Source organism: Phalacrocorax aristotelis, chromosome 5, assembly GCF_949628215.1.
Source record: "Phalacrocorax aristotelis chromosome 5, bGulAri2.1, whole genome shotgun sequence".
NCBI classification, from domain to species: Eukaryota; Metazoa; Chordata; class Aves; order Suliformes; family Phalacrocoracidae; genus Phalacrocorax; species Phalacrocorax aristotelis.
In genome coordinates, this window is record NC_134280.1 from 51261510 (window position 1) to 51276372 (window position 14863).

General features: G+C 42.6%; 1 protein-coding gene across 9 annotated transcripts in view; it reads left to right on the forward strand.

Annotated features, from left to right (window-relative positions):
- TSPAN4 (tetraspanin 4) overlaps positions 1 to 14863 on the forward strand; it is a 464080-nt gene that overhangs the window by 10097 nt on the left and 439120 nt on the right. For 2 of the 9 annotated variants that reach the window (XM_075094496.1, XM_075094500.1), the window contains exon 2: positions 7447 to 7607. The exons of the other annotated variants lie outside the window; for them this stretch is intronic. The gene's annotated coding sequence lies outside the window, so the exon portion shown is untranslated. The remainder of the gene's footprint in view (positions 1 to 7446; positions 7608 to 14863) is intronic. 9 annotated transcript variants of the gene reach the window in all.

The following is a 14863-nucleotide window of genomic DNA, read 5'->3' on the forward strand; positions in this document are numbered from 1 at the left end:
ATTGGAAAGAAGTCAAATTCTCATAAGTTCCTGAGAAAGCTGTCATAAGCCTTGTGGCTGCTGGGTTATTGCCAAGTCCTTTATTCATGGGACCCATGATGAGCCATTGCTAGACAATAATGGTTTCAGGTTCCGTTGTACTGTATTATGAAAGGAGAACCAGTTCTGGGGCATTGTTTCAGCCAACTTAAGAACACACAAGATTCTCTGCATCAAAGCATTTACAGTTTAATAAGCCTTGTTTTCTGGCTTTTTTTTTTCCTGCTTTCCCCTCCTCGTGGTATTTTCTTAGTGCATGTATGACTATATACAGGCACACACACACAGAGGTGTATGTATTAACCCTGCCTTTGCCTGTTGGAGACTAGTTCTGTTGGGCAGGCTTTTCTATGAGTTGCAGAGTTGGCTCTGACCCTGCATATCCACCCCACATCCTCAAGGCATTTGTCCCAATATCTGCCTCTGCAGTGAAAGGGGTGAAAGTCAGAACTAGCTTATTTGCCCCATGGAGTTTCCTTTTTCTGCTGTTGGCTCATGGCTTTGTCCTGCTTCATGGGGGACAGTGTTTGGTACAACTGGATTTTGAGTAGCTAGTGCCAAAGTTTGTTTCCCATGGGAGAGGGGTACTCCACCCGCACAGCTTTCATTCTGTGGATGTGTGTCTTGGTGCAATCTTCTTGTGTTTTTAGTTTAGTCCAGTTGCCCTACACTCTAACCACTTAGGGAAAAAATGGGTGGATTAAAAAGTTATCCAGAATAGTATTGAAATGTCGAGAACATGCATTCAAAGTAATTTCAAATACTTAAATTTAAAATGAAATGTGTTGGTGCATTGAAGTTTTTTGATACATCTCTCTGTTCGGGACTAAGCTGGGATGAAATCCAAACCAAACCATGCGAGATCCCTGGAGGGAAAAGTGCAATGCAAATTGGAGGTAGAAAAGTCAGTCTGAACTTTGGTTTGGCTTTGTCTTTCAGTTTCTGAATGTGTGCCTGCTGTGGATGAACAGCAGTAGGACAAATATTTAGGTGCTGCTGTACAGCCTGTGGAAGCTTTTATTCAGTGGCATGCGTTACAGATTTCATACCAGATATCAAAAATTGTGTTTCTGTCACAACCCACACTACTTAATTTCAGCACAATGATCTGCCAGCCCTGAAACGTGTCTGCATTTGTTCCAGAGAGCTTGCTCAGATGCAGGGCTTGGATCTATTTCTCTTTTCTTGGCTTGCCTTCTGCAGATATACTAATAGTAATAATAAAAACCCCCAGAAAAATCCTCTCTAAAATGTTGCTATTGCAGCTGATACATTGATGATTTTAGCAGTTATTTATTTGTGCTTGGTGGGTTCTTTGTTGCTGTTTGGTGGGGTTTTTTTCTTCTCATCTTGATTTGAAGTATATGAAGATTTATGTATGATAGCGCTACAGTAGAGCTAAGCACTTGGTCAGCTGCATGTGTATTGACAAACAAGTCGGGGAATGTGTTTCTGAGCCTTACAGCCCAGTTCTTCCAAAACTGTGGGACTGACTGAAAGCTGGAAGTGTTGAGGAAAAAGAAGCTTTTCTAAAATCTGACATGCCAAGCCGCCTTAGTGTTTAAGTCTGAAGGGTCAGAGTGGACACAACGAACTTGAGGGACTGGGGAGGGAAAAAGTCACAGAGGATGTAAAAAGTGAGGCTGGTATTTAGCACCTGTAAGTGCATGTGTGTGTGCAGATGATGAGAGCAGAGTGTGACTGTTAGGAGTTTCTAGATTTCCTGTGGAGCAGTTTGCATCGCTACAGGTGGACAAAGTTGCTGCTCACTAGTCTGGCCTTGATTTGTAATAGCTGTCTATGAGCCTTAATGTCAGCAAGGATCACTGGAGTTCAATGGATCTGGTACTGTTTACCCAGCAGTTAGCCTGCAGTTTGTGCTGAGTGCCATGGGCTGGACTGGGTGTAACAAGGAGGAGATGATGTCAACAGGGTGGGAAAATCCTCTTGTGGCTTCACAGGGCAGACTTCTGTGGAAATACGAGGGAATGGGGAGTTGAAAGTCATGAAGGCAGTCAAAACAGGGTATTGCTTTGTAGGTGCACATGGATGATGGGGACTGAAGGTTGAAGATTCTGACTGTAGATGTTTCAGTTTATCTTCAGAAATCAAAGGCCTCTCTTTGAAGGTTTTCTTCTAAGACAGGCTGCATGTAATGTGCACACTGTATTATGACTGTGTAATGTACACATGTAAAATTGCCTTTCACAGTGTCCTGCTACTGCAGAGTGGATCAGACTGGCTCTCTGTCTCTGCTTATGCCAACGAAAATAAATTGTCCCATCATAACTTGTGAGGAAAGCAGTGTTCCGTAATCCTGTGTATAAGGCCACCAGCCAACAGTGTTGAAAACAAAGCCAGCCCTTCCTGTGGTGTTGGATGCTGCTTCTAGGCAGGTTGGAGAGCCAGCTGGGCAGGGAGGCAGTGAAGCTGTCACTTCTGCAACTTTCTTACTCATGGTGGCTCTTCTCTGAACTGTGGACAATGTGTCTTTCTTGCCTCTCTTCTTGCTTCCCCACCCCCAATAACTTGAGACAGCCCTTTCGCTTCTGTCAGTGAAGATGCTGTTTTCTTTTGCAGCTCACAGAACAGGAGAAAAGGCATTGCACATATGGTATTTTGTTCCAGACACTTTTTACACCCTCCCATTTAATTTCAGATCTGTTTTCTCTTTTTTTTTTTTTTAAAGCTTTGCAGAGCAAAAGATGAGGCTCTAATGACGCAGGAGGAGGGAGGGAAAAGGAACCTTCCCTCTTAATTTTTTGCTGCTTATACGTGACACTGACGAAGTAGAACATGGTGTGAATGTCAGTGTCTCTGTACGCACAGTGGTGCGGAGCAAGTGTCACAAATGTGAGTCATATGGGGCATAGCTGAAAGGAGTTTGCATGGGCAGAGCTGAAAGAGAGAGGCAAATACTGGAAGCTGGAGCTCTAAGCAGCTGGGAGAAGGGGGCTGCTGCTGAACTAGCTCTGTCCCCTACCTGTTTCTTCTTTTCTTATTTTATTTTTTTGCCAATTCTGACAGCAGAGCACAAGAGCAGATAGAGTGTGATTTAAGGGGGCTAGCAGGATCCCGTATGCTGCCCTCTGCTTGCGAGAAGACCTCAAGCCTGCCAAGCTTGTTTGTGCTCTCTGATTTCGCACTAGTCATGTGCTGTTCTCAGTGATAAGCCTTGCCTGCTCTCTATTTTCTCAGGTTTATTCAGCTGCTCGCTCTGTGAGTTTTCCTGCAATACTTGGGATGTTTCCCTCGCTTCCTCTCTGCATTCAGTATGTGTATTAGGGTTGGGGTTGTTACAACAGGAAATCTCATACTGTTTTTTGTCGTATGCCATGATCAGCTTGTATTTTGAGAACACCTACCGGTTATCAGTAATGTTCACCTGTAAGTCAAACCTCTGCTAAAAGATCGCTTATTTTATGGGATGTGAGAAGTGAGGCAGAAAGTGAGGTGCCCAGCAAGTCAGTGAAAGGAACTATGGCTCAAATCCAGGTTGTGCTGCCATATTGCGTCCACTTGGCTAGCCTGTGTCCTGCCTGATGCCTTTGTTGTTTCCCCTGAGCATCTGAGTTGACAGTTGGTTGAACACAAGTGAGTCACCGTAGTGTTTCTGGGTTACTGGTGCTGCTGCATTTCTGAGCTTTCTGTCAGGGAATGAAACTATTCTTAAGTCTCTTATGGTAGAATGATCACCGCAAGGTCACCCATTCATGACCTTGACCTATTAAATTTCCCTGATGTTTGTCCCTTGCTACAATATAGTTGCTATTTCCAAAAAGCACTGTTTCCTTAGAAAAATGACAGTTCAGTTCTAGAAGAAACAGTTGCCTTTGCTGGAACTTGGCTGAAGGTTGCATTTGTCTTTGCATGTGGTATGGGTTGTAAACAAAATTTGCCTTGCTGTTTTCCAGGAGGAGCCACAAAGAAGCTTAAAACACGCATTTCTCTGTCTCTGGAGATTACTGTGCTTTTGTCATTTACTTTCATCTGAATTGAGCACTGCTACTCAGATTTAACAATAGTGCAGGCCAAGTAAGGGAGCATAATATTAATCCTGTTCGGTTGGCCCTGTGTAAACCATCTGTTTCTAATACACTTTGGCTTGGATTCATGCCACTTAACTGACAGGTCTAAATTAAGAGGTAGAGAGATGCTTGTGTCTAGGTGATGACTTCTGTCCTAGTGGGAGATGTCCATCTCTCTCCAGTGACCTCAGAGGAAGCTATCATGATCCACCTAACTTGGGTATTTCACGAGTGCATAAAGCTGGGTCAGATGGAGTTGAGCCAAGTGTTGGAGAGCCCATTGTTCATGCCACCTTTTGCAGCTTTGCTGCCACTTGGGTTAAAGGAAACTCTGCTTATACTTTTGTAGAGCTGCTAAAAGCTTGTTTCAAGTTGAATCTGTTCTCCTTCTCTCTTTTTCTAGTATTGAGTTTGGTCCTATGCTGCTAGTAACATGGAAGGTGATGCTTCACTTTTGTTTTGCACGTGTATCTTGACTAGTTGTTTTGGGTCATTAAGTCTCCTTTAAGCCAGGAAGCGTAGCTGCTGCTGGCAACAGTGGCAGCTCAACAAGGAGCATTTAGCTGCCATTTGACCTTTGGTGTGGCACTGCACTTGCCCCTATCTCAGACTGCAGGTAATGGTTACCCACACTCAGCCAGAGACCTCAAATAAGACAGTCTTGCTTGCAGGGACTTCCTCAGGAATGGCAGAGCACTGGAAGGGCCAGAGGATGTCGTTAACATCCAGATGCAAGATAAAGCTTGGTGTGAAATCTTGCAGGTTCCTCTTTTCTCTGAACTTGCGTGCCATTTGTCACTCATTCAGAATCAGGTGTCTCTCCTAGACCTCCCAATCAATTCCCACCCCCAGTCTAAGAGCCGGAAGTGAGCAGAGAAGTATCACGGCAATCTGAGATTATAGTAAATAAATGAACTGGGAGGATGCCTCCCTAACCTTCCTGTTGATTATACGTGCTTGTGATGTACTATTCAACCACTGGGTGTCTCTGGGCTCTGCGGAGCTTCAGGCAACATTTAGTGCCTAGAAAGCTGGCACTCTGGTTATGCTTGGTTTATGCTGCAGTTTGTGGCTGCAGTTTTGTTCTTGTTTTGAAGGGCATTGTGTTCACTTCTCAGCTCACTGGTCAGAATGTGGCTTCCCCACTCTTGAAAATGGAGTGGGGTGGCACTGTGTGGTAAGGCCGCACTATGGGTTGCAAGTAGTACCTGCCTTGTCCTGTTCAAAGGGCAGCAAATTCCCCAGCCTGATTTTGCTTTATTGTTGTTTTTGAATACCACACCTCTCTTATTGCACTGCGCTGTGCAGAAGGTCTAAGGGAAGAGAACATTAGCACAGCAGCTTTGCTACCTTCCCCTAACCGATCGGCTTTTTTTCTTCTCCCCTTGGCTGTGACAAGCTTACTCTTGCATGCACACTCAAGTAGATAATTAATCTGTCTCTCAACAGGGCTCTGCTAGCCACAGTATTTTCTTCAATTCCATGGAGAGTGCTACTTTTTCATTATGATGCTGGAAGGGTAAAAGGCAGCCTATTCTTTACTTTAAAAACACTGTGATAGAAGGTAAAGCTTTTATTAAACATGCCTGGCTGAATTTATACACTTAAATATCTGAACTGTGGCTAATATCTTTTGAAAGAGGAGGAAAGAACTCAGCTGTAATAGCCAGCATTTTGTGTTTGGATGGTTAATCAGTAGTATTTTTAGTAGCTAATCAATAATATAGAAAAATAATTGAACCAATTCCTTCAAAGATTTAGGCCAGAAAAAAACCACAGTATGAATGTCTATTGCTGTAAGGTGGTTCTCGCCTTCTTTCCATCTTACACCCATTTAGAATGGTTGACATCTCAGTGGTTGGCAGGTGAAGGTATCCATGTTGCAGCTTTCTTTGTTGTTATTAACTTATCTGATAGAAGATTTGCAGCACAATAGCTGATGAAACAGCTGACTTGTACCAGGAGCTCTTTCCTGCTGACTTGCCTCTGAGTGGATACCTGGTATGCTGAATGGTGTTTTGTTAAATAGGTAAACTCACCAGCAGCTGGACACATTGTTTGGTCCTGTCACTTGCTTAAGTCTGGAGAAATGGAACTCCTGTGTACCTTTGCGGTGCATAAATGGTGAGATAGGATTTTGCTGGAGTCAAGCTGGGATTTGGGGTTGCTACCTGAGGTGGTATTGGTAAGTTTTGGGGGTGGTGAGGATATTACTCAGTGCTTGCCTGAGGAACGTCTAGTGGAACAAGCCCTGGACCTGGGATACCTTATTGCGGCCTTCCAGTACTTAAAGGGGGACTATAGGAAAGATGTGGGCAACAGCTTTAGCAAGGCCTGTTGTGGCAGGATGAGGGGTAATGGTTTTAAACTAAAGGAGGGTAGATTTTTTTTTTTTACTGTGAGGGTGGTGAAACACAGGAACAGGTTGCCCAGAGAGGTGGGAGATGCCCCATCCCTGGAAACATTCAAGGTGAGGCTGGATGGGGCTCTGAGCAACCTGATCTAGTTGAAGATGTCCCTGTTCATTGCAGGGGGGTTGGACTAGATGACTTTTAAAGGTCCCTTCCAACCCAAACCATTCTATGATTAACTGTTTTTATAAATTTCAGGCAGTGATTGTAGTAAGAGGAGCAACAGTGGGTATATCGTGTTCAAGACTAATAGTAGTAATTTTTTTTTCGAATTGGTTTGATGACAGCACTCAACTACTGCAGTGGGTAGAAAAAACAACATGTTATACCGTGAGGAGCAGCATGCTTTATAATTGTATGGGAGCTGAAAGTTGTCTTGCTGTACAGACATAAAGTAGTTCTGGTCAGCTTCTTGGTGGCTTGTGTACAGGGCTTAGGCTTGCAGCAACATAAACTGGAGCTGTGTTCATAAATTAAGCACTTAGCTGTGATGTATGGACAAGTGTCATGTTCATAACTGGCCCTGCTAAAGGTTCATTACAAACTCTGTTATGGGTTGATATGTAGAGACAGCCATAGTGTGTGGCTTGGATAAATACAGCAGTTCTAGATATGTGGGACGGGTGGTTCTGTGCTTGCCCAGACCGTTCAGATGTAGGATAGAGGTTCACAGTCTGTGGCAGAAGACCAGGAGCTGGGTGTTAGGACGGTGCTGTCATTTCCATACTACAGAGTCAAAGAGGATGTCTGACCAAATAAGATGGGGAACATAGGACTTTTGGAACCGTTAGGGTTGGAAACAATGAATCTGGCAATTGTATTGCAGTTTCAAAAAAGTTGTTTTTTTTTAAAAAAACAATCTGCCTCTTGTCTTGCCTTGGAAACTTTCAACACTCAACCACATGCAGGCACTAATATTAGTTACAAGACCTGATGTTGATTTCTGTTTATTCCTCCTCCATTTTCAGTTTGTAGAAGTTATTTCAATCCTGTGGAGGCAGAAGCACACATTTTACTGGCACCAACCCACATGGACGTTTGCAGCTGTAATTGGGAAGGAAGGGTTACGCTGCTGAATGTTCGTGTCACCACTGTGTCTCAAATAAAGGCCTGATTTGACTGTTGGAAGGTACAATACAAACTTTTTGTTTTGGTAGTTTAAAATATCACATCTTGACAAAGAATGTTTATCACAACAACAAAACATTCCTTGTATTACCTGCTAAACCTGTGGTACTGGAGTAGGAGCTGAACTAAACAGGTTTGCATGGTTGTAACGTGGATAAGTAGCCACTGCTGAGGGGGTGAAAGAAAGGGGAACTGGGAAGGAATTTTCAAAGTACAGAAAATAAAGGTCCTGTATCATTTATTGTCCTGTAATCTGGGTCCCTATTAAACAAAGTACTGAAAAATCCCTATTCAGCTAAGTATTCAGAGGTGTATTTCCAAAGGGTTTCAAGTTTATGAAGGCACAGAGAGCGGCACTTCAACGGGCTTTCAAAAAGTGTGATAGTTGCCCTGTTCCTACAGAGTCCATGGAGAATTTCCTCCTAGGTCCTTGCTAGTCTCTTTCCTTGAATACCTTGACCCTGAGACCTGTCTTGCATAGGTCTGGCTTAGCCAAGGCAGAGCAGCACATGTCAAAGTATTTCTCTGAACTGAGGCCTTTATGATACAACTGATGAAAAAAACAATGATGGGAAATGGTGACCAGAACAGGGTTGTTAGTAGGCCCACATGACTGTGTAAGCATGCAGATAAATAAGGATGGCTGCTGTGCTAGCAGCCCAAGCCCACTGCTCTCTGGTGGCAAGAACGCCTGTGTGCTCATCAGCTCAGGAGTTTGCACTGGGCTGGTGGAGGCACACCCATGAAGCTGCTTTACTTTGTGCAGACGTTCGCATGAAATACACTGTAGAGATTTGAAGGTGTTAGAGCGATTAACTAAACGGGAACTTGGATGACAAAATGATCCTGTTACGCTGCTTAGGCTTGGCAGAAGGAGAGGTGTTGGGGTGCTGCTGCAGTGCGTTTCAGAGCTGTGGGAGTTTGTGACAGAGCGGAGCAGGTGTGAATGCTCCAGATCATGACTAAGTGATGTCTTGGCTGATGAAGAGTGCTGTTCTATTCCCTTCCCTTCAGTGTTTTCTTCCAAATCTAATTTGCCTCAATTATATATTTTTCTCTTATTTACAGTTACTGATGGCTTGCAGCTTTGTATCGGCCTGTTCCTGTTGCAGGCATGAAGAGGAGGGAATTAGTTTTTGCTCTCCTGCTTATTTGAGACCCTGCAGCATTAAGGCACTGCACAAGGAAAGAGAGCTCCTGTCCTTGGGACCATGCCCTCTGAATGGAAGATGAGCAGAGAGTCTCTGGCATACCTGGAGCTGTGAATGGAGCCCAGGTCTCCTGAGCACTTAGTCCAGCCTCCCAGCTACTGATGGGTACCCAGGCTTGTGTGGCACTCTTTGCTGGCCTGCTGATTTTTGATCTTTGGTGTGTTACATATTTTAGCAGCTGTCCTCTGGAAATAGCTGCTCTGTTGTGGCTATTCAGCTGGAGAATTTTTGAACTTGGGTGTGCAGTTAAATGGAATGAAAATAAGTGAGATCCCAGGTTCCTAGTAGAAACTTGGATTCTCTTCCTTGTGCTTGTAGATGTCTGTGGATTGACATGAAGTCTGGAGGAGGAGGGTTTAGAAGTGCCTTGCCTAGGTTTCCAAAATTGCCCCAGGCTGCAGAATTGACTGTTTTAAAAAAATGTATTTCAGTATTGAATTCCCATACAGAGGGGCTATTAATGCAGCTGACATCTATTTTCTGTATGCCATTTAATAGTTAGGGAAAACCAGAAAAGTGTAGGGTGGGGAAGATTTCATAAAGGATTTTTCTTGGCCTTTTGGCTGACAACCACTTCTTTTGAAAAGTACTAACAACTCATTTCTTAATCTATGTAGGTTTACTGACTGCTTCTCAAGGCACTGTGTCAGGGCATTTTGAAACAACTAGCCCAAGTAATTGAGAATAGATGCTCCTTCGTTATGTTTACAATTGGTATTTTCCACTGCCTCTCAAAGGTACATGTGTATCCATAGATAGGACATAAGCTTGACTTCTGGATAAATAGAACTAATTAGATGAGGCTTTTCAGTCATTCTTATTTTCCTCATCGAGAAAAATGTACATAAAACCAACCACTTGCTTTTTCGAGGCATTTAGATTTTTGAAGGTGGGTGTTCTTATTCAAGTGCGTAACTTAAGAAGCACTCCATATTCTAGATCTAGCTGTTGGACAAAGTTTGTCCAGTAGACAGTGAGGACTCCTGAAGACCTGACCTTTGAGCATGGAAATAAGTACGTGATTTTTGGTTAACTGTATAACACCCAGTGCTGTACATGTGAGCACAAACACTGACCCCCATATATATAAACATATAAAATAATTTTTCCCGCTAAACTTACTTTCTTAACTATCCAAAGCTTATGTTAATGTTCATCTTTTGTTGAGTCAGAATGCACACTGAAAACACTAGCGTTAGCTTTAAAGGAAATTCTGCCAAAAAGGGGTTTAAAGAACCCAAGCAATATATCTGATTGAAGGACTGGGCGTTGTATTTTAGCATATACATCTTCGTGCTCGCTGAAGTGTTCCCTAATGCTGCAAGTAAAACACTGGACTGGTGGCCAAAGATTTATCTTTATTCAGCCTGACTTCCCCTTAATGCGCCTGCTTATTTCTAAACTGATTGTGTCCCTTTATGTGTTTCAAAAACAAGTACCTCTATGTCTTAACAATTAAAATAATTCAGATGCCATTGAGGTAGAACAATTAAAAAGTACTACTTGGTATAAATTCTTTCAGTCACTTCTAAAGAAGCATTTGGAAGAGATACCAAGCTTTTTGTGTTTTGGGGGTCTTGAACAAATGCCTAAGTTCTGGGATTTAGGACAAGATTTCCTTGGGTTTAGGTTAGCCCGCTGTTGTGGTTTAGTCCCAACCAGCAACTAAGCCCCATGCAGCCACTCCCTCCCTCCTCCCAGGTGGAATGGGGGAGAGAATCAATAAGGTAAAAGCAAGAAAACTTGTGGGTTAACATAAAGGCAGTTTAACAGGTAAGGCAAAAGCTGCGCACACGAGCAAAGCAAAACAAGGAATTCATTAACTCCTTCCCATCATCAGGCAGGTGTTCAGCCACCTCCAGGAAAGCAGGGCTCCATCACATGTAATGGTTACTTGGGAAGGCAAACGCCATCACTCCAAATGTGTTCCCCCCCTTCCTCCTTCTTCCCCCAGCTTAATATACTGAGCATGATGTCATACAGTATGGAATATCCCTTTGGCTGGTTGGGGTCAGCTGTCCCAGCCGTGTCCCCTCCCAGCTTCTTGTGCACACCCAGCGCACTCGCTGGTGGGGTGGGGTGAGAGGCAGAAAAGCCCTGCCCAGCAGTAACTAAAACATCCTTATATTATCAACACTGTTTCCAGCACAAATCCAAAGCACAGCCACATACCAGCTATTGTGAAGAAAACTAACTCTATTCCAGCCAAAACCAGCACACCCACATCACTTTCTGCAGAGCATCTTGCATCTTCCAAGTGTGTAGTCCTGGCCCTTTGCAACAAATGCAGTGTGAACCAGACCATGGGCTTCTGTGTGTGCACTGATGTTGGACAGGTAACTTGCATTAGGAGTGCATTTTTTAAAGCTAATTCTCCTGACTGTCCCACCTTACTATACTTAATTTGAATAATGGAGTAGCTTCAGAGTGTCTACTTGATTCCTTTTTGGATAAAACTAAAATTGAAGCTGTGTTCTAGGAGCACATATGATGCTCATAATCTAGTCCAAAGTACCCCATCCCAAAACGGTAATGATTGTGCGTGATGGGGGCCTTTGGGAACAGCTTATTTACTTTACAGGTTTGTTCCTATTGTGCTGCATTTAGACAGCTTGCATCTGTTTCTGGTTGATGGGAATAACTTGGGTAAGGCTAGTCGTGCTCATCTGGGCTGTGTGAGTGAAGGGCTAGATGAGGGGAAAGAAAGCACTGTGAACAAGCAGTGTGTAGAGCAAGAGTGGAAGACATTCTGCTTATACATACTTAAAAACCAAGGAAGGATGGGGATATGAAGGCTGGGTACAGCCTTGGCTGCAGTGACCATGCGATGGAGCTCAGGATCTGGAGTGGAAGCAGCAGGATAGCAATCGTGGACTTGAAGTGCCAGTAAACCCTCCCTGGAGCAAAGCAGGGGTTTGGTGTTATATATTGAGCACACAGAGGACATTATACCAAAAACTAAATTGGCAAAATGGTTAACCTACTGGAATATATTCCTTCTTTTTAATATATTCGTATTTGTGTGTAGTTTGTAATTTTCTTGGGAACACTGGTCTTTTACTACTTTCTGCAAGAAAAACCTGTTAAGGTTTAGGACAAAAGATGTGCCTTATTGGGGTCAGATGCATGTGAAAGAGGGTACAGACTCTGGCTGTTGCTAGGTTACACTTATGTGCTCACATAGAAAAAGAAATCCTTATATGTTGGTAGTGTCATGATAGGTCAAAATATTTCTCTTGCTGCATGATGTCAGTCACTGCTATTGTGTAATGAGTAGATCCTATGGTTAATTTTTAATGTGATTGGCATTAGTTGAACTCACCTCTGAGTCAAATATATGCAAATCTTTGTTGGTTCACACACTGGAAGCGAATAATGCATTTTTCTTGGAATTTGCATTTCTTAAAAACTAAATAGGAATAGCTGCAATTCTGAATAAAGCAGATCTATTTTTATTAAAAGATATGTAAATTGGATGTCTTGTTCAAAACTTTTGAAATATGCTGTAAAGAACACATGTCATTCGCTGTCCTAGCATCAGTATGAATCAGCATAGGAATCCTGGTTTTAATCATATGCCTATATGACTACTATTTGCATTCTATTTGGGAATTCAGAATAAGGTAAGGGCCAGCTTGCATCCTTTACCCCTGGCGAGAAGATGCAACAGTGCATAGAAAGCAAAAAGTCTTAGCCTTGTCTCTGAATATTCTTTCATCACATGCCCGTGTCCTTGAAAGTCTGTTCTGTGTTATCGCTGGAAGTCTTGCTAGAGGTTACTTTAACATTTAGGATCTTGAGTAGCTGAGCAGTCCTGCTCCCCCAACTGAAATGAGCTGCTGTTCTCTCAGTACAAGTCTTTCTTGTACTCCTCTGTGAGGATAACTTATGTCTTCCAGACATAATTCCTTTTCATTGTCCATGTGTCTGTCCTGGGAGAAGGCTGTGATTTCTCTGTGCAGTCTTCTAGCTTTTTTAATTTTTGGTTTCAGCCTTGTGATGATGGTACTGTGCCAGTTATTGCATGTTTAAGCTAAAAGCTGCATTAGGAAACAGCTATATAGCAGTTATGCGACTGATAAAACCATAGGTTTTACCTCCTCTGAGACTTCTGGGATTTTGTTCTCTTTATGGGCTTGATGTCTGTCTGGAATCACTTGTGCTGGGAGAGCAGTAATGCAGCAGGCACAAAACCATGAAGTAACATGGTTTGGTCTTACAAGGGGGTGGTTTGACTTTACCATAGGCTGCACATCTTTCACTTTCTTGCCACTTCTAAATCAGGTGGTGTTTTTGTGCTCATAGTAGTATTTGGCTTTGAAATTCACCTGCTGCAAGGCTGAAGCTGTAAGTGAATCTCTTCAGAAACTGTCACGCCTCTCATTCTTGCTTAATATATCTAGTAAAATAGGAAATAAAACTTTGGCTAGGGAGCTGTGTATGCTGGGGCTCTTGAGCATCAAACTTCTACTCTTGCTTGTTGGATTCAGCTGAGCCTTGAGGTGACATCTAGAAGATACTTCTTAAAGCCTTTCAGTTAAGAAGTACAGTACTGCTGTGTTTGCCAATGAAGGCTCTGAGGGAGGTAATGAAGGACTGTTAGATGCCTTGAGTGCTCTGTGGCAAAATAGCAATGCCTCGTGTGCTTGAAGAACAGGTAACCTAGAAGATCAAGTCTTTGCTGCCTCTGAATGTTTAAGGAGGACAATGAGCAGGGAATACCTTAGCAGTTCACCATCATGAAGGAAAAATTCCAGTTGTTTCCCAGTCTCTTTTGAGGGTGATTGTTTCGAGCTTTTGCTTTTAAAAAGCTAGCTAGAACACTTTAAGGATGTGATCTCTAAACTACAGATATTCTTTGTAAGTAAGCATTTTCATCTTTAATTCAGTTTTTTCTAATTGCCTCCTTTTGATTTGGGTGGAGGGAGAGTAAACTGACAGCTGTAGGAATTTGGATAGAAGTGACATTTCAAGTAAATTTTGCCTATGAGGATGGCTAACAGCTTTATCCTCATGCATTGCTTGAGAGATAATGGGACTGTCACAATGTTGATATCTACTGCCGTTTGTTTTCATTGTTTAATGTGCATGGTCACTGGAGCTCATAATTAGAAAATAAGTTCCTTTTAGGAATATGCCTTATAAAGCAGAACTCAAAATTAGTATTCATTATGAATACCACTGTGTATATGACTCAAATGAATATGAGCACCTAGCTATTGTTTGCTTTTTTCCTTTGCAATCATTGCATTATTCCCCTTGTGGCCCTTAAATGTTGGCCTGATTTTCACTTCTGTAGATAATTGTCTAATGCAATTCTTTGGGAAGGAAAGCTAGCCACCAAATTAACTTTTCTCTCCAAAGTGTTCAGCTTCTTAAGCAGATCTATCTTTAAAGGTTTGGGTTCTCGCTGTAATGACTAAACCATTGGGGAATATTGCACATACAGAAGTGAAAACATCCACTTGCTTAGTTATTCTGATTAACCTCCTGTGTAAAGATGGATTTGGGAATGCAGCTTTTTAGTGGCTTTTGTCCATCCACTTTCTTTCAGCATGTTACAGTACTGATTTGTGCTTTGGTTAATGTTTGTGTAGGCTAGACCTGTTGGTAGTCTGATCTGTATGCGTATGTCTGTATGTCAGCTCACTGGTTTTGTGTGTGGATTTTGACTGCTGGAAATTCTCTTGGTACACACATTCAAATCTAATGTCTTTCCTGCAATTACTATGTTGGATTTTTTGATGAGGACCAAAGGTGTCCTGTGGGAAAAGTGTTGGCAGAGGAAGACTTTGGATGCTGGCAGCAGGGCTGTTTGTAGCCCGATTCCCCTAATTTCCATTTTGATGGCACAGTACCAGGCTTGTTCTAAGACTTTGCTGGTCAATTAACTTGTTCTTTTCTGTTCTTGAATTGGAAACTAATTGAGTACTTGTGAAGGGTGCCAGATTAAACTCTGTTTTTGCTTGGAGTGCCAGTGAAAATGCCTTTCCCTCCCATGTTTCCATAGGAAACTACACTTGAAAAATTGAGGTTACATCATTAA